A 20,724-nucleotide genomic window follows, 5' to 3' on the forward strand; every position below is an offset into this window, starting at 1 on the left:
CTTCCATAGTGGGTGTACCAGCCTACACACGATGAGCAAGACATAAGCATCTGTGGCCTTCTGTTTTCTCCGTCATAGCCATTCTGACTGACTGAGAAGGAATCTCAGAGCATTAGTTTTAATTTGCATTTCCCTGATGGCTGGAAATGAAATACACTTTTCTAAATATATACAAGTGGTATCTCTTCTGTATTTTGGTGTTTAATTTTTGTTGTTCTTTATGTGTCAAATATTAAAATCTGTCTGTTATGTAGTTGGCAAAGATTTCTTTGCCTTCAGAAGGCTGTCTTTTCATGCTGCTGGTTGCCTCCTTTTCCGTGCAAACCTTTTGTAATTTTATTGAATCCCATTCACCGATTCCACCTGCCAGCTTATTTCCTGTGCTCTTGGCATCTTTCGTAAAGTCCGTGCTTATGCCTTGAAGTATTTTCCATAGGCTTTTTTTTTCTAGCAGTTTTAAAGTTTCAAGTCTTACATTCCTCCCAGTCTTTGATCCATTTTGGATTGATCTCTGTGTAGAGTAATGCAGTGAACTGAGTTTCATTCTTCAACAGGGGGATATCCAGTTTTTACAGTACGCTTTACTGAAGTCAAAACAAGGTGTGTTTTTGACATTATTGTTGAAAATCGAGTGGCTATAGTTCTGTGGTTTTATTTCTGTCTCCTCTGTTCTATTTCATTGATCTGCATGTCAATTTTTGTGCCAGCCCCATGCTAGTTTTCTTAAGTAGGCTTGATAGTAAAGATTGAGAATAAGTATTGTAGGGCTCCCATTGTAATTTGTTTTGCATAGGGTTGTTTGGGCTCTTATGCATCTTCTGAACATCCACACATACTTTATTTTGGATCCTGGTTTTGCCACAAATAAACTGATGTGACACTAATGCCGTTCTCTGAACTTTAAGTGTAAAATGCAAACATTCAAGGTTGATCATGAGGACTGAGTATCATAATGTTTATAAAAACACCATCTGTAACCTTATACAGAGTTCTGAAAAATGCTATTTTTTTCTCTTTCAGTTAAGATTGGTCCATCTATTCTTGTGTGTCCCTATCTCTGAAGACCCTTGATATGCAGAATTTTACTAGCTCTCTTTATAAGAGATAAATAGGGACCAAAATAAGGATGTTGTTAAAGTGTTATCTACCTGTGCGTATTATACATATGATTTTCCACAAATGAGGACTCCATTATTCTGTGATGTGTAGATGTATAGAATTTCTTAAGATGTATGGGAGGAAAGCTACTGGTTTTTAAGGGTGATAGGTCACAGTGCTCTGCTCCATGCTTCAAATCTTCCCATGTACTCTAGAAAGTATCTATTTCAAATAATGGGCACAAAAAAATCTAAGTAATTTACTTTCTGTAGTTTACTGATTTTAGGTGAAAATAACAAGAGTTAAATAAAATCACCCTAGAATGGAGTCATAATGCACCCTACTAGGTACCAGAGACATAAACATGAAAATTCCCAGTGACAGGAATGTGTTTCCTTCTTTGGAGGTATTGATTAGTGAGGTTCTGTTGACTCCCAAAAATTGTAAGCTATTGTCAGTGCTTTACATTACCCATCCAGAAGTTGATGGTAAGATCCTTATTGCTGAAGATGCCACATACTTGAGTCACAGAATATTGGAAAATTATTCTAGTACACCTGGAAGCTTCATCCCTACTGGTTACTTTTCATAATGATGAAAGGTGCTATGCACACTACCAGTGAAGGAAAGCAATAATCAATCATATGTGGTGATAACTTGCCTGTACAAATAAAGCCTGCCTGAAGGTCAGAGAATGGAGCTTGCCACTAGCTAACCATAGAGGTCTGGAAGTCTATACAGACCAACAGGAAGTGAGGTAGCTGGGCAGAAATAGGATATAAGCAAAAAGAAACAGGAACTCTCTCTCTTGTGTAGCTGCTGAAAACACCAGAGACTTAGGCATCACTGGTAAGCCAAGACCATGGGGAGATACACAGATTTATAGAAATGGATTAATAATTAAGAGAGAGCGAGCCAACAATGATCCTGAGCCATAGGTCAAACAGTTTATAATTAATATAATCTTCTGTGTGTTCATTTGGGACTGATGGCTGCGGGACCAGATGGGATAGAAATGTCCTTCCACAATCATATCCAGCTTTGAACTCTGGAAGTTACAACAATGGCTGGCCTGGCAAGACATGCCCACATGTGCAGTGGTGGCATAAATGTCATAATAGTAACCACTTTCCAATTGGACTGAAGGCCTACTCCAAATGTTGAAACCCATACCCGGCATTGTTTCCAAGCCAAGAACCCACAGGTCACAGATCCTAGGGGTGAAACTTCTACTAATATGTGGATAAATGAACACAGTATAGAATGACTTCTAATGAGTTCATGCATCCATCAACTAAGCACTGAGCCAAACTCCTGGAATTCAGTTACAGAGAGGGAGAAATGATGAGCAAAGGGATCAACACCATGCTGTTGAAACCCACAGAAGCAGTTGACCTAAGCAAGTGGGAGCTCACAGACTCCAGATTGACAGCTGGGGAACCTGCATAAGACCAAAACAGGTCCCCTGAATGTGGCTGTCAGTTGGGAAACATAGGCAGTCTATGGAGTCTCTGGCAGCGGAACCAGTATTTATCCTTAGTGCACGGCATTGGCACAAAAACAGACAGGGTAGATTAATGGAATCAAATCTAAGATCCTGACATTAATTCACACACCTATGAACACCTAATTTTTGACAAAGAAGCTAAAATTATACAATGGAAAAAAGAAAGCATTTTCAACAAATAGTGCTGCCATAACTGGATGGAGTACCTTTCTAGAGCTAAAACATCTCTCTCTCTCTCTCTCTCTCTCTCTCTCTCTCTCTCTCTCTCTCTTTCTCTCTCATATTTTATGTAAGTATATATCAATTTCCTTGAAATTCAGTAAGTGAGGAGCAATTATTCTTCTGGTACCATCAAAACCAGGAAGTAAGTCTTTGACAACTTCACAGGTTAATTTCATTATTTCTCTCACATCCATATAGATTGAAATACTGTTGTGTGGCAGACTTTTCCTGGAGAAATGCGCGCGCGCGCACACACACACACACACACACACACACACACACACACTCACAGTGGATAGGGAACTCAGTACAGATCAAAGTAACAATTGCAGCAAAACCCAATTTGATGAACCAATGGAGTGATAACAGACTATAGATAGGCAAGACGTTACTTAGAGGAGAAGGGACTGCAGAGAACAGAAGAAATCCTGAGTGACTGAGTGAATACATATTGTTGACATGAGCCCAGCCATGTCAAAGATGCCAATGCCTCATGGGAATGGCAAGGATTGATTGATTACATGCACTTAATTCTAGAGAACTTGTTTACACTGCTCCCTAGCACTCCTTTATTTCTAGTAGCCTGATATTCAATATAATTAAATATAAATGTAACTATAAACATAAATATAAATTATAAATATAATTAAGTATAAAATTCATCAGCTGTTTAAAATTGCTTGCTTTCCTCAGAACATTAACAAACATAGCCAGGCCATTGACTACGTTCTACCACATTCATGAAAACCCTAGCTTTACTTTGCTAGTCACTACTTATCATCAATTTCTTGTAACAACTTGATTACTTATGGTAATATACTAAAATTCAGACCTGACTCTCTCCCTACCCTAAATACCAACATTCATCTAAGGAACTACAGCATCCATGTTGGAAGTAACACAATAATCTGACTTCTTGTACGTCTGTTCACCTTCATTCCACCTTGTAGCCTCTATACCACAGCCACATCTTGACCCTGATCTATCCATCCTGAGCTCAGGTGAGCTGCACCTGCCAGGATCAGGTTCTTGACAATCCATAGACATTTTTCAGTTCATGTATCTCTTGACCACATTTCTGTGTGTAGCATCATTACCACCCCCAATTCCAGAAAATACTCTGGTCCCAAGACTCTGTCTCCGCACTCTGCATGCTTTCTCAGAGCTCTTTTGCAGTTTTCTTTCCTGCTTCTTAGGCTTCTGTCTACGTTGGAATATGGGTAAGGAAAGGTGAGGAATAGTTTTCTTATTTGATTCAATTATTATACCCCTGACAGTGGTCCCCAAATTTGTAACCCAAATCCATATATTTGCTTCACACTTCTTGTCTGGACTCTGAGGTCTATTTCTCCATGCAAATATGTGTCCTAATGTTTTATGTTACTAAGGCTAAGAGAACATTGCTTTTCTGTTTGCACTTTTAATTAATACATATGATATAAAGGCTTCTAATAAATAGTTTTAATATATCAAGTACTACATTGGAAACTTAAAAGACTAAGTGTATTTTTCTAAATACATGATTTGTAAGTAATAATGATAATAATGTTTTGTGTTTTGTAAAAGAGCTAAGAAAACAACACCTACTTCATAGACTGGACATGGCACCAAAGATTCTGTGCTGAGTGATCATCACCTTCTTAGTTTTTATGAATATCAGAAAGAAACGGGCAATGTGAGCAAGAAAATAGACACAGGAGGCCTCTGCCTTTAAAAACTGCTGGGTAGGTTGATATGCCCACAACTCATAACTGGATAACTACTGACAATATTTCACAGTGCTGATTTTCCAGTGAACTCTGCACTGCCATCTGCTGCTGTTATCCACATTATGAGTAATGTCACCACTGCACACCCTACAATGTCATTTGTCCTCTGATGCAGAGTTTCTACCATAAGGTCTTGGGGAAATCTGTGTGCTACAACTCCAGAGAATTTCTGCACATTCTTTAACCATCCATCAGTCACTACAAAGTGCACATTTGCCTAGAATGTATTGGTTTTACATGAAGACACCTGGGATTTAAAGAAGAAAAAAAGTCAAGTTTAATTTGAATAGTGGAAACAATGAAGTGTGTGGTCGCCCTGAGACGTGATCTGATAGCTCTGCTCCATCTGTCAAGCTGTAAGGAGCCCCCTAATGACTCCTGCGAGCCAGCTTCCATCATCTGGTAGAGAGCCAAGTGATGCATCTTTTAAGAATTTGCTCAGTGAAAAGCAATGACTTTAGAGAATATTCCAGGCCATAGTTCTTTACATATATCAATCACATATTTTTTGTATATAACTTAAATAGTCTATTTGTCCCAAAATTCCAGAAACTTTCTTCAGTAAAACACATTCAAATGTTAATTATAGCTCACTCAGTCAAACTGAATAAATGGTGTGGATAAGATATAAAGTCTAGTTCTGTGTTTAGGTGACTCAGACTCTCAGTTCTCTTCCAAAATACTTTTAGAGAGGAGTATTGATCATGATCCAGTACCTAATTAATGTCAGGGTGTCCCTGGCTTCCGTCTGATGTCACACAGGATTTTATTTTGCAGCTTCCTGGAAAAGCACCTTGTCAAAGGCATTTTGCAAAGGCCAGGTGTATATCACTGGCAATTTTAAGTATTACACGACATCCCGTGTCTGAGAAATGTAACATAATTCACAGTATGTTACTTGTTCATTTTCAAATCAGGTTCTGTAGAATGAAGAAGGGTGCTTATATTTTGAGTAGTTGAGTAGTTTGGGTTTTTTTTTTTTTTTAATCTATCATACACAAGATTCTCAAAACACTGACAAATATCACAAGCGCCAATATATTGGAAGAAGAGCTGATCAGGCCTAATGTTTTACTCAATAAAAAATAGCTAGCAAAGCACAAATATGTTGATTAACATTATGTCCACTCCCCAAACCATTAAGTTTGCTTTAAATATATTACTTTTCCTCTTTATTTTTAATTTGAGTCAGAAACAGAATTGGCACAATCTTCCTCACCACTGGATATTGATTTCCAATAGAGTCCTCAGAATATGCACAAGCGTAGGAATCATTTGCCTCTGTTTCAAAAACAGGGGAAGTGAAGATTAAAAGAGAAATTGGTACAGATCTTTCAAATACTTAGAATGGAAATTACATTCTTGAAGGCTTTTTCCAATTTAAGTAAAAATAATGAAACAGGCATTTACAAAAAAAATAGAGGCATTAGCAAAAGTGGCAAAGTCTTCGAGGAAATAAATCAGAAGAACATGATAGCTTTTTAGGGAAGTTCAATATGGTTGAATACGAACAAAGATGTCTCATATGTTGACAATATATATAAAAAATAATTATCATTATTATTTATGTGACTTAAGTGTATAAACAATGAACAGCAATGATCTAATTATTAATTAAAAATAAGCTCTATCACAGGGACAATTAAATTCTATCAATGTAGTTCAATATGTTCCCAGATGAAAAGTGAAAAAAATTGTATACAATTAATGTTTTTTCTTAAAGAATTGTTTATTGTGTGTACAGTATTCTGTCTGCATGCCAGCGGAGGGCACCAGATCTCATTACAGATGGTTGTGAGACACTATGTTGTTGCTGGGAATTGAACTTAGAACCTCTAGAAGAATAGTCAGTGCTCTTAAACTCTGAGCCAGCTCTCCCACCCTTTTTCTTTTCTTTTCTTTTCTTTTCTTTTCTTTTCTTAAAGAAGCAATTAATATGCTTTGGAAGTGGCAGTTCACACTACAAAGACTATGAAAACAGCCATCAACTTATTGACAGTAGAAAAGTTGCTGAAAATAAGTCATTTCTTTAATAAGTCACTTACCTTGATGTAAGCTCTTTCCTATAATAAAAGACAGGCTGTAGGCAAAGTTGCCACTGACCTATTTTCTTTTCCCATGAAAATAGTGTGTATATTCAGTATGGTTTTTCTTTTTTCTCGGGTTTCCTTCACAAAATACACTTTATCCTCAAGATCTCCTCAATTTCCTAAAAGCTTTCTTCCTGAACACCAAATTAACATCCCTGGTAATGAGCTTCCTAGAAGAGGTGTAAACCAACTGAGTCACTTGAAAGGGGCATTCTCCAAACTGTTAAGCTGCTTGCAGACTATGCAAGTGTGATCCAGATCCCCAGTTTTGTAATCTGTCAGTCATGCTGGTGGGCTTCGGTGATATTATCTTTGAGTCATTTCTACTCCTGTAACTAACCCCTCCCTCATCCATACTCCTGTAAGGAACCCCAGTAAAACTCATTGCTTTACCAAATTGGACTTTGGCGTTATCTATGCTTTGAGCTTGTCATGAACTCCTTATCTGCGGTGAGTAAATGTGTGTGATGCGTCTCCCCAGAAAAGTCTTGTATAACAAGCAAGCCTTGTTATTCATGGTATTACAATGGCAAGAGTGTATGTGCAGAAGAGACCCATTCACAAGACAAGAGGCTAAGGAAATGAATGGAATTATTCTTTGTGAGAGATTGCTTACAGAGGAACTAAAAAGGGTCCTAATATTAAGCAAAGACAGCACCCTTAAAGAACTCACCACCTTGCATTTATTCATTTGCTCATTTATTTTGCGTGTGTGTGCATGCATGTTTGCTATAGTACATATGTGCCCTCTTACACGCTAAGAGTTCTGTTTGCAATTAAGAATAAGTTCCTATTTGTTCTATGTTTGTTTGACTCAACTGCACAGGATGAGCTTGGTCACATGTAGGCAGGAAATACATCAGGATGTACACTTGTCCCTGATTGGATGTAGGCAGGAGATAAACAGGCAGGAAATATGTCAGCTTATATGATTGCTCCTGATTCAACCTCATGGGAAATATGGTGCCCCTGTGGTTTAGCCCTTTTTAAGACACTGAAAATGTGACACATGACCATTTCCTGGGAACCTCAGAATGATCCTAGCCATATCCCATTCTCCTTATAAGTGGCTAATTAAAGTTTGCTTCAAATTTAGTTCAAAATTGTGGTAGTGATCATAGTCCCAACTAGAAGGATCAACATCCATTCAGATTATGCATCCAAGTTCTAAAAGCTGGACTTTCACTCGGGAGTTCTGGGGCTTAGGGACTTCTTCAAGACTCTGAGTAATTGCACCAATGCCTTGCCCACCACCAGGACCCTGCCCAAACTGTAGAAAAGCAGAATGGTGGACAGTTGGTTTCACCAATTTTCCTAGACAAGGTCAGTTCCCCAAGTTCCTCCTCCATTGGAAAAGTCTCTCAGGTCTTCTGGGCCTAGTGGCTGAAGACTGATGCTTCCCTGGGACCTCTACCAAAAGAAGCCATGAAGATCAAAGGAGCCTGGAATGACCATCTAGGCAATAAACAAATCTCTGTCATTTTAACAGATGCATAGGCCAATTGGATCATACTTCTTGCTATAATTTGTCTTCTCAGATCTCTGATGACATTGATGGCTAGGCCAACTGTATCATTGTCAGTTTAACAGCAGCAGGCAACCAGGTCCTCTCCCCAAAGCCTACAACCACCTTGTTAATTCATCACATATATAAAACTCAAGCTTTGTCTTTTTCTAAAACTACTAGGTCTCCTGCTGAGAAAGACAAACAGGTTTGCCTTGCTAACAGGCTTCATATTAAGTGTTAAACAAATTTCAGGTGTAACTTTTCCCTAAAGAAACATACTTTACAATGACTGTTTTCAGTAATAACTACTTCTGCCTCTGGTAAATGATTAGGTAGAATGAAAAAGGGTTGAAATCTGAAATCGACGCAAGTTTTAAGGATCTAAGAAAGTGTTCTATGGTATATACATATCTGAGGATATGAAAGCTTTAGTAAGTTCTAAAGGTCTAAAATTGATTTCAGATGTGTAAATGTAAGTTGTAAAGATATAAGAAAGTTATTTAAGGTATGTGAAAAATGGGAAATGCTTTGTATTTCTTTCCCCTTCTTTGCCATTTTTATTACACTAAGATTTCAAATGCTAGGAGTTTTAACATCAATCAATGGAGTTCTGATGAGCGGGTGGAGCATTGACTGCTTGCTCTTCAGTCAAAAGCTCAAAGATGCTTCTTACTGGGCTAAAAACTTGTCTGTCAAATCTACATAATTGGCTCTCTGGAAAGAAAAAATGTTCATGCTTTTTAATCCAAAGCTGTAGCTTTTGTTATGACTTGCAGGCATGAGTCTACTCCAGCTATTTTACAGACACCTGTTATCTGCTTTTCGTACAATGTGTATTTTATATAAATAGTGGTAATGCTAATATATCTAAAACTTTTACCTTTTTGTAAACTAAACAAATTCATGCAAGCTTCAGCTAATCAAGGGAGTTATAAGACTTGGGTCCACCTCTCACAGGTCTAAGGGACTCCAGATTAGTACAGCTTAAGTTTTTCAACCTGCCTATTCCTGAGGATGTGATCTCTCTCCTGGTCTTGGGACTCCTCCCCTCCCCTAGTCACTAGGACCATGTGCCTTAAATTTCCAAATGTAAGATTTTCCTTTAAGTGCCTAAATTTTAACTTCTATATCCATCCCAGGAGTTTTTCACTTGTCTGGCAGACACTATCCAGAAATTAGCTGCTTCAAATGACATCAAGCCCTGGACTTGGTGAAAGCTGACCTGAACCAGTCCAACCAAAATGATTGCTCCCTGTTCTGTCAGCTAGGTCAGCTAACCAGATGTTTCTGATGAATGCCCTGTTCCTGAATCTCCTCCCAGCCTTTGACTAGCATCCAAGCAGCTTTCCTGGGTCCTGGCAATAATGTCCTGAATTCAGCCGGAAGTAGTTACAGAAGATAGCATATCTCCTCTTATCCCCAACAGGCTATGTTAGATAAAAAATAAATTTGCTGGCGTAGGAGACAAAATGACTACCATAGTGCCTATTGGCATATCACGAAAAGTACCAGTTAAATCCAAATATATGCAGATCTACCAACAGATAGATTCATTAGCTGAAATAGTTCTACAATATCATAGGATACTCAACCTCTTTTATACAGAACAAGGAAATATCATGTGTGATGGGAGATGTCATTCTGTATATGTTTCTCATACTGGTTAATAATAAAGCACTGTTGGCCAATAGGAAAGGAAGATAGGAGAGACTAGGAGACAAGGAGGAAATAGGAAGTGGAGAGGAGGAGTCAGGATGGAGAGCCCGGAGAGAACAGAACCACCATTCCTCCACTATTGGTAAGACCACGTGGAAATACATAGAAATGGGTTAATAATTAAGACAGAGCTAGCCGATTAGAAACTAGCACCTGGCCAACAGCATAATATCAAATACAGAGTCTCTGTGTGTTATTTGGGGCTGGCGCAGTAGCAGGACAAGACTAGGCGGCTGGTGGAAAAACCCTTACTCGTTACAAATGGCGCCCATCGTTACACGTGTGCCTTTAAAAGTGTTTATATACAAACCACTCAAGGATAATTAGAAATAATATGGATATACTCAAACATTGCAACAAAAGGGGGATATAAACTGAAATAAATAACTGCCCATTCTAATTTCCAGGTTCCCCCTAGTAACTCTGTTGTTAGCCTTTTCAGGGCTTTTGACTCTTTTACTTCAGCTAATTACTGCTGGCTCTTGTATCATTAATGCCTAACTAGATGATAATTCCTACCTAGGTACCATTAAACTGATGGTTATTACCAAACACCCATCACAGTCAAGAACTTTACTCAGGATACAATTCAAAGGGGGATGTGTATCCAAAACATTGACAGCATTTGCTATACTGTATTAACCAAAGCAATTTTATACATGCCAAAAAATGTATGGGTTGTAGTGTGAAAATTTGTCATGTTTCTGTTGTCTCAGTTATGAAGTTTTAGGCTTTGGGGATAGTAAAATGTATAATGATAAATATAAGTCCAAAGAAATTTCAAAGAGAATCACCATCAGAAAAGAAATACATCTAAGCCTCCTGAGCAAAATCACATTTCCTCAGAGACAGGTCAATCACCTGACTCAATCACCTTGAAATGAGAATAAAAAAATGACAAAAGAGAAAGACTGGTTTTATGGCCCAGTGAGAGGTCAGGAGAGATAGAGGATCATAATGATACTCTGCCATTCTTCACAAAGAACCAATAATTAAAATACAATCAGCCTCCTGCAGCATCTGCTTTCAAAGGGCTCATCAAGGTGATTGTAAAGTAACTAGCAAAAGTGTTCTCCTGGCATCTCTTAAAATGAAAGCATGTCCCTATAAATCCTTTACATACCAGGATGTCATTGTTGGTAAGCTGTTTTTAACTATTAACATAAAAGAACTTGTTTTAACTGCCATATATGTACAAAAATAAATACATATACTTGGGTATACTTCTTGATTATTTTCAATCATTTTCCATTCCACTTTAAATATAACTTGGATATCATCATCATGCATATGCAATGAAAACACTATTATATTTTAAAATATATGTCTTAATTAATGCATTGAAAGAATAAGATGGCTTTATGTTATGTTCAGCCATGAGGATGTGGCTAAAATAGTATGAAATATATCAGCTTTTTATTCCTTTTTATTTTTGAAATGGTTATAACATTTAAACATTAATCTATTTTATATAAAAATGCATTATATATATGTATATATAATGATTAAATCAAAGACATTTGCCCATAACCTCACATGGTTACTTTCTTCTATTAATAGAACCCACTTCAAATTTTATTGTTCTTCAGTAACATGTGATTAAGCTCAATTGCCTTCTTTTCCTGTATTGGAAACTCATAATTTCTGATCGGCAGACAAGAACCAACATTTCTACCTTCTAAGCATCAACTTAAACCCCCCTCTACATTTTCAATGACCACTTGGTTCACTGTATTGCCTATGCTTTTGTTTTTTCCTGCTTAATACTTCCCTTTCAAATCAATATTAATCATCCTGGAAGAGATTTTAAGTTTCAAAAAACAACAATATTTTCAATACTATTTTTATTATTATGAAGAATGGCTCAACCAAAAATAATTGATTTCATTGTTTCTACCCTTCCCTTCTTCCCCATTTTAGCCTTGTAACCTTTCACCCCAGGCATCCATCTTTCTGCTTTCATGTTTCATGTGACTCCCTTGTCATCCCACTCAGTTCTCCAAACCTCTTGCTTGCCTTTCTAGGTATTCTATGTGAATTTCAAGTCCCAACAAAAACAATGTAACAAATTGTCAAGTGTCATCAAGCAATGGTGCCCGAAAAGGAAGTTCAAGCCTTGACAAGGCATGAAATTATAAGAACCTCTGCCATTCAGCAGCTATTGACTGTACTCCACTAAGGGCCAGGATTTGCACAGCTTGCTGCAGAAACACAGAGTAATAAGGCTTACTTCTCCATCCAGAAAACATTCACACATTCTTATTCTTCAGGTAAAGTAAGTGTTAAGGAATAATGATGTTGTTATGAAAATCTGCTATACCTTCAAGATATAAGAATACAGTATCTAGGGAAACAAAACATAAAACAAAATGTGGCAGAGTCCATTGAGTTGTTATTTTTAAGGAGTTTTGGGAATGATTTGATAGTAGCATAATGCTTTTGCGCATCCTATCATTAAGTTACAATAGTTTCTAATGTTGTTATCCAGAAAGCATTCCTTTCCAACAGAGACAATGTCTGCTCTCTGTGCTAATTAAAGTCTGAGTCTAACTTTGGAATGTCATTTCCACGATCAAGGAACACTTGCAAGTCATGGTGCTGCCTGCCTACAATGCCAGAGCTGGGAAAGCTGGAGGAGGAAGATGGAGGATTTGAAGCTAGTCTAGTACAGACACAGTAAATTCTCATCTCAAAATTAAATAAAACTATCATAGCTTTTGCAAGGCTGGGATTATGAAACAATGTAGATTAGAAATAGCCATCTGTTTTCAGCAGGCCAAAGAAACACCCTATCAAACCCCTAAAGCAGAAGCTAGAGTTATAGCATGCTTTAGGTGCAACTTCATAGACATTGGCTGGTACTATTGCCACAACTATAAACAGAATGTTTAAATGTGTTTGAGAATAGAAGAAGCAGACACCAATGCCTTGAGAAATCACTGCCTTCTCATGAAGTCTATTCCTGGTGCTAAAAGAATAAAGAGCACATACTTCAAACATAGATGGCAGGGTGGGCCACATTCAGAAACTAGATGGTTATAAACAGCCGGAATAACCGTGGCTGACAGTGTTCTGAGAGTATTGGAGCTGTCATTCCCACTGACTGAGGGCAAACCCAGTTTCCAGATCTATACTGATGGTTCTGATGCAAGACACACTAAAATGGAGTACAAAAGAAGATGAGAGCCTCGAAGATTCCTAAGTCAGGTGATTTCTCATAGCTGATAAACTGTATGCAACCCCTTTAATGCACTTCTTTTCCAACCCAGTGGAGAAAAAACTTGTTGTGCCTTATAGATACTCCTTTGTCAGAATTTCATGATCTGGTCAAGGATAATTCATGACACTGGACACTGGGTATGGTGTTGACAGCAAGCCTTGAAGCTTGTAATTAACCCTAAGAGTGGGAAATGATTGAATGATAGCTCTAATAACAGAAGAAAAAACAATGATGCATTGACAGACCAGACAAAGGAGTCTTGCTCAGAGGGAAAATATTACTGCAATTTTCATTTTAATTATGCTGAACTATTATTTAGGAAAACTTTATAGCTCTTTTAAGAATATTAACTCAGACCTTCAGAGTTGTCAGTGAAATGCACTATGAGTTTATTTTTAATTCCTTGTGACTTTATTTTTAATTCCACACTGCTTCAGAAACCCTGAAAATAAATGTAGAGAAAATGGCCTTTCTGCATCCTATACAACGACCATAGAAAACCAAGCATCTGTCTTGTGCTCACTTCACATTTAAATGACAGCATGGTCAATACTCTGTTCTTCTTGTGACATTTGTTTAAGTTTAATTTCTGCACATTTAGAAAGCTATCTTATTATACTGAACACAGGCATTAATTTTAAAAAAATGAAATGTCTATATTTCATGTTCTTTAAATACCAGCTAGGAGAAATTCAGACTAGAACAAAAAGAGATTTACATTTTAAATATAAAAATATCCCTCTGAGGAAAGATCGTTAACCTTTAGTGAGATTTTACTAAGTGCTAAACATTGGCTGGCATATTGTATAGAAACCACATCATTTAATTCTCCCTCTGTCTTACAAGGTCTTAAAATGGGAACACAAATAGATGGGTGAAATTAGAGATGTGTAATCCCAAGCAAACTCAACTTTGTTCCTCACCTTCCTGCCCATAACTTTATAGGCTGCTCCCCACCCTATGAGTTTTGTGACTTTGACATCCTGGAAGATAGTGTAAGTATAAATGGCATCTTAAATATTGTATATTTGAAGCAGTGTGGAGAAGAAAGTAAATCTTAAAACTTTTGTATTTATTATACTTAACCAAACAGGAGTATTTTGCACATTTTTCTTTGTCATACTTGATTTCCACTCTTCACAGGAAAACCCAGAAAACAAAAGGTAGGAATACAGCAGATGTGAGCTACAAAGACAGTTGATAAACATTGCAGTAGACTGTGAAGTTTGTGAAAGCCAGACAGAACACAGTGCTCTCTACTGGAGGCTAAGTAGAAGCACTGTTCATAAGTAACAGGAAGCACAGTGATTTAGTTTAAGCAAAAAGAGGAGTACAGAGTAAGGAAACTTCTTTAAATTACAATAACACACTGAACAGACTGAATTTCAAAAGCTCAGAATCAGTAAAGCTCCAGTTACAGTCTGACATTAAAATCTCTTCCAGTGATGGCCCATAGTGCACAGAAATAACTAACCATTGGGAAAACCACTTCCATTATTGGGACTGCTACTATCAATAAAGGGGGGGAAATGACATCAGTGGACATGCTTAAGTGGGTTGGTTGAAGCCCATAAGGCCTCAACCCTACACAGAGAACTATAGGGAATGTTAAGAGTGGGAGAAACAGTCTTCCTCAGGGAAGAGCACAACAACTGGTTATCCAATTCAAGTGGTCAGTCTTGAAAACATAATGTATGAGTAACACTTTGCAAACTGAGCAGGTTATCTTTAGAAATATATAAACAGGGACAAAGATAGATGATATAGATATGTGCATTTAACAGCAATTAATGGAAAAGGAATACTCCCTTAACCTAGAGGCAGGAGGGAGGACCTAGTCCCTACTCCAAATTACTTGACAGATTTTGTTGATCCCTCCTGAAAGGCATCATCCTCCCTGTGGAGTGGGGGGGGGTGGGTTGGGAGGGTGGTCGGGGGGCATGGGAGGAAGGGAGGGAGAGGGAACCGGGATCGATATGTAAAATAAGAAAAAATAATAAAAACACTGAATTTGAAAAAAAAAAAAAACAAATTTGAAAAAAGAACCAGAAGGACTATAATGGGGATGGGGGTGGGGAGGAGAGAAGACAAATAATGACATAAATCTATTATACTCTCAAAAGGCCTTGTGTCCTGCTTGTAGAAATGATAAGGACAGGGCCACGGTGGAAAGCAGTTCTTCAATTCCTCAAAACTCAGACAAAGAGCTACCCTACCACCCAGCCATTCCACTTGAGGATGCATACTAGAAGACAGAGCAGAGACTTGAACAGGTGATTGCACACTGTTGTTCAAAGGACAACTGAGAGCACACTGTTATTCAGTAGCCAAATGATGGGAAAAATGTCCATGAATGGATGAATACATGAACAAAATTTAGTATATGTTCATATGCACACACATATTTATGTATTCATTTATTGAACCATTAAAATTATTGAAATTCTGGGTTTAGAGAGAGGGCTCAGTGGTGAAGAGCACTGGCTGCTCTCACGGAGGACCTAGCTTCAATCCTCAACATTCATAAGGCAGCTTACAATCATTTGTAATTGCAGTTCCTGGGGCTCAGAACCCTCTTCTGGCATCCAACTGGCAGCAGTAGATCCCTAGGGGCAGGATCCTAGTTCCACACACTCTTTGTTCCCTAGTCTGTACCTGGTAAGGAGCTTCTGCCACATGCTTCTGATACTGAGATCTATACCACAGTATTTTCCATCACCACCACCATGATGGAATATATGATCTCTGAAACTATAAATCAAAGTTAACCCTCCCCTAAGTTGCTTCTGTCACAAATGGTCACAGTGATATAAAAGTAACTAATAGTCTTTCTAGTAAGAATTTTAATGCCACAAAATAATTATTGGCTCAGAGGGAATTCAGTAGAATCCCCTATGTCCCCTCACACACACACATACACACACACACACACAAACACAGACACACAGTAAAATACAGGGTTACAGTGCTAAGAAGGGCAAACAAACATGGAAGAGATGGAGAAACATTTCTCTAAGAAGGATGGCAGCTCATAGCCCTCCAGTGTCAGACAACAGGAATTTCCATTCTGCGTGGTTCCATTTAAATTTGACTACATTAGTTCATAATTTTGTGGCATTGAATTGTTGAATCTATTTCAACAATATCTAGGAATCTCTCATGTCAATGGATACTTCAAGTGATGGCCTGTAAGATCACTTCCACCACCTTCATGAGTGTGTGCTTAATGAATAGAATCAATCATTTTGAAGCTATAAACATGGGTGTGTTTTTCTAACCTTTTCACTCCCAGTTCTCAAAAGCTGAAGCCAAGAGGATTTTCTAACTGTTTCAGTAGTGTAGTCAGTCAAAGAAAATATTCTCCAGAAGATAGGATTGTTTTTTGTATTCCTGTCTTTTAGGCAACCTGATAGTCTCTAAGCTATGTGAACAGCTTTTAGAATGGGGATGGATGACAAATTAGAGAATTTGTTTGCAAACTAGATGACAAAATGATGAAATGAATGAAAGGTAATTGAAAAGAAGAATTCTGCAGTTGAGATCACGCTGTTGATGTTTGTGCCGGGCAAACAGCAACTGAATCAACTAGTTAGGTCAGATCATATTGGCCTTGTATTCTAGGGCATTCTAAATCATCTATCACAATGAAATCACTTTCTAGAATGAGGCAAGGAAATTACAGGTATTTATTTATGTCTCAGTTGTAGCTTCTAATGTTGAAGTCTCTAGAGAACATTGTCATGTTAGCCAAGAATAAAACTACAAAAGGATTAAAGATAATGTGTGAAATTATAAATAAAATGGAAAACGAACAAAGAAAGGAATCTTCATGAAATTCTATTGTGTAAGTCATGTAGTTAATAATATTTTAAATATAGAGAGATGCAGATATAAATATGTATAAATATATATAGATAAATATTTATATATTTAAATATGTAAAAATTTAGCTCATTCTGGATTTACTAATTTCTTTTGAGAATTAATAGGGCTCTCTCTCACTTCAACTCAATATTCCATCCATGTGGGGTTATGTAAATCTATCAAGTCATTTGAAGTAGGGACTAGGAATTCACTCCTGTCTCTAAGTTAAGGCAGTATCCCTCCATGAGGGATGTGTCTGCAAGGTCCTTTTGTGCACCAGGAATACATCCTCGTTCCACTGTCGAGGTCCTTTAGACTGCTCAGTCCTTCTAGCTGAGACCCATATTCAAGGGATCTGAGTCAATCCTGTGCTGGATTCCCAGCTATCAGTCTGGGGGCCGTTAGCTCCTCCTTGTTCGGGTCATCTGTCTCTATGTGTTTCCACAATCCTCTCCATCTGGATTCTAGTTCGACTCAGTGTTTAGTTATGGGTGTTTGCTTCTGTTTCCAACAGGTACTAAATGATGGCTCCATGATGGTGGATAAGTTAGTTGTTGATCTCACTCTCCAGGAAGGGCATTTATGGTAGCTTTTCCAAGGTTGCTCAAATTGTTAGTTGGTGGCAGTCTTGTAGGTCTCTAGACCTTTCTTTAGGTTCAGTTTTCTCTTCAAACCAATAATGGATCCCTCTTTTACATTTTCTTTATCCATTCTTCAGTTGAAGGGCATCTAGATTATTTCTAGTTTCTGGATATTATGAGTAAAGCTGCTACAAACATAGTTGAGTAAGTATCCTTGAGATAAGATAGATTGTCTTTTGGACATATGCCCAGCTAGGTCTTGAGGTAGATTGATCCCCAATTTTTGGAGAAAATGCCATATGGATTTCCAAAGTTGATATAAGTTTGCAATTCTGACAGCAGTGGAAGAGTGTTCCCCTTGCTCTACATCCTTGCCAGCATGAGCTGTTACTTGTATTTTTATCTTAGCCATTCTGGCAAGGAGAAGATGGAATCTTAGAGTCATTTTGGTTTGCATTTCCCTGATGACTAAGGATGTTGAACATTTTTAAAGTGTTTCTCAGCAATTTTGGTTTTCTCTGTTGAGAATTCTGTTGAGATCTATACTCCATTTTTAATTTAGTTTCTTGGTTTTTAATTTCATGAGTTCTTTCTAAATCTTGGATATTAGCCTCTGTCAGATGTGGAGTTGTTGAAAATCTTTACCCATTCTGTGGGCTGCTATTTTGTCCTATTAACAGTGTCCTTTGCCCTACAAAAGCCTTTCATGTTCATGAGGTTTCATTTATTAATTGTTGATCTTAGTGCCTGCACTATTGGTGTTCTATTCAGAAGTGGTCTCCCGTGTCAATACATTTTAGACTACTTCCCAATATCTCTTTTTTCAGGTAAGTGTATCAGATTTTATGTAGATGCCTTTGATCTACTTGGATTTAAGTTTTATGGAGGGTGCTAGATAGAGATCCATTTGCATTCTTCTTCATAGCAACATCCAGTTAGACAAGCACCATATTTGAAGACATTGTCTTTATTCCATTTTATATTCTGACTTCTCAAAAATCAGGTGTCCATAGGTGTTTGAATTTACATCTGGGTCTTCAATTTGATTCCATTGACCTACCTTCCTGTTTTATGGCAATATCATGCAGCTTTTATTATTACAATTCTATAATACAGTTTGAAACCCAGGATGATGCTACCTGTCGAAGTTCTTTCATTGTACAAGAGTGATTTAGCTATCCTGGGTTTTGGGGTTATTTTGTTGTTGTTGTTATTGTTGTTTGTTTTTACATAAGAAGTTGAGTATTGTTCTTTTAAGATCTGTAAAGAATTAGAATTTTGATGGAGATATTATTGCATCTATAGATTGCTTTTGGTGGGATAGCCACTTTTACTGTTAATCCTACCAATCTATAAGCATAGTAGATCTTTCCATCTTCTGATATATTCTTCAATTTCTTCCTTCAAAGAGTTAAAGTTCTTGTCATACAAATCTTTCTTTTGCTTGCTTAGAGTTACCCCAAGATATTTTATATTATTTTTGGCTATTGTGAAGTATGTTTCCATGATTTCTCAGCCCATTTGTCATTTGTATATAGAATGGCTACTGGTTATTATTTTAAGTTAATCTTGTATCTAGCTACTTTTCTGAAGATGCTTATCAGCTGTAGGAGTTCCCTGATATAATTTTTGGGGACACTTATGTATACTATCTTATCATCTACAAATATAGGTACTTTGACTTCTTCCTTACTTATGTGTATCTCCTTGATCTTCTTTAGGTCTTATTGCTCTAGCCAGAACTTCCAAGCACTATATTGAATAGATATGGAAAGATTAGACTTTTAACATGAAGGGATGTTGAATTTTACAAAAGGCTTTTGTCAGCAACTAATGAGATGATCGTGTCTTTTGTTTTGCTTCAGTGTTTATATGATGGATTACTTTGACAGATGTAAGCCATATGATTTTGAACCATCCCTGCATCTCTGGGATGAAGCCTACTTGATCATGGTGAATAATCTTTTTGATGCGTTCTTGGATTCCATTTGTGAGTATTTTATTGACTTTTTTTTGCATTAAAAGCCATAGGGCTGAAAATATTGACAGTTAAGAACATGAGCAGCTTTTGCAGAGGACCTGAGTTTGATTCTCAGAACCCACACAGGGTGGCTCACAACTACCTGTAAGTCCAGCTCCAAGGGAGTTCAGCACCTTTGGCCTCCATGGGCTGGGCAGCTACATTCTCACCCAAGCACACACATGCACACACACACACACACACACACACACACACAATTAAAAATAAAATAAATAAAATCTTGAAAAACTGGAAAATTGCATAACTCTTGCAACATTAAATACAACATGCAATTTATCAATCAAAACAGTGCTTGGTTACTTACGAGAGTATATATCTGCATACACAGGTACTGTACTTCCTGGATTTGAGTCCATCACGCCCCTAGTGCTTCAGTGCCTCCGTTTAGAAATGGAGGACAATGACAATCATGATAATGATGATGATGTCATTTTGTTTTGAAAATTAAGCTAATGTATAGATTTTATAAGACTATTGTGTACATAGATGTTATATTTCTAGACACTAGAGATACTGAAATCTGCGTATAAAACATTTGTGGATGGGGAACAAAGTAACCTGCTTTCTTTTTTTTTCTCCTCCTTTTTAAATTTAAATTAGAAAACTGTTAGTTTATACATCAATCCCAGTTCCCTCTCCTTCCCATTCTCCCATGCCACACACCAACCCCATTCCATCCCACTTCTGTTCCATAGAAAGGGTGAGAGCCTTCTATGGGGGATCATCAAGGTCTATCACATCATTTGAGGCAGGGCCTAGGCCCTCCCCAGTGTGTCTAGACTGAGAGAGTATCCCTCTATGGGGAATAGACTCCCAATGTCCATTCGTACACTAGCTATAAATGCTATTCCAGGCCTCCTAACTAACACCCTTGTCTAGGGGACCTGGTTCCATCCTATGCTGGTTTCCAAGCTGTCAGTCTGTGGTCTGTGAGCTCATACTTGTTCAAGTCAGCTGTTTCTGTGAGTTTCCCCAGAATGGCCTTGACCCCTTTGCTTATCATTCCTCTCTATATATAACTGGATTTCAGGAATTCAGCTAAGTGCTTAGCTGAGGGTCTCTGCTTCTGTTTAAAGAAAAATCTGGCACTAAGGAATATACTAGGATGA

The sequence above is a fragment of the Phodopus roborovskii genome, unplaced genomic scaffold (assembly GCF_943737965.1).
Source record: "Phodopus roborovskii unplaced genomic scaffold, PHOROB, whole genome shotgun sequence".
Classification (NCBI taxonomy): Eukaryota; Metazoa; Chordata; class Mammalia; order Rodentia; family Cricetidae; genus Phodopus; species Phodopus roborovskii.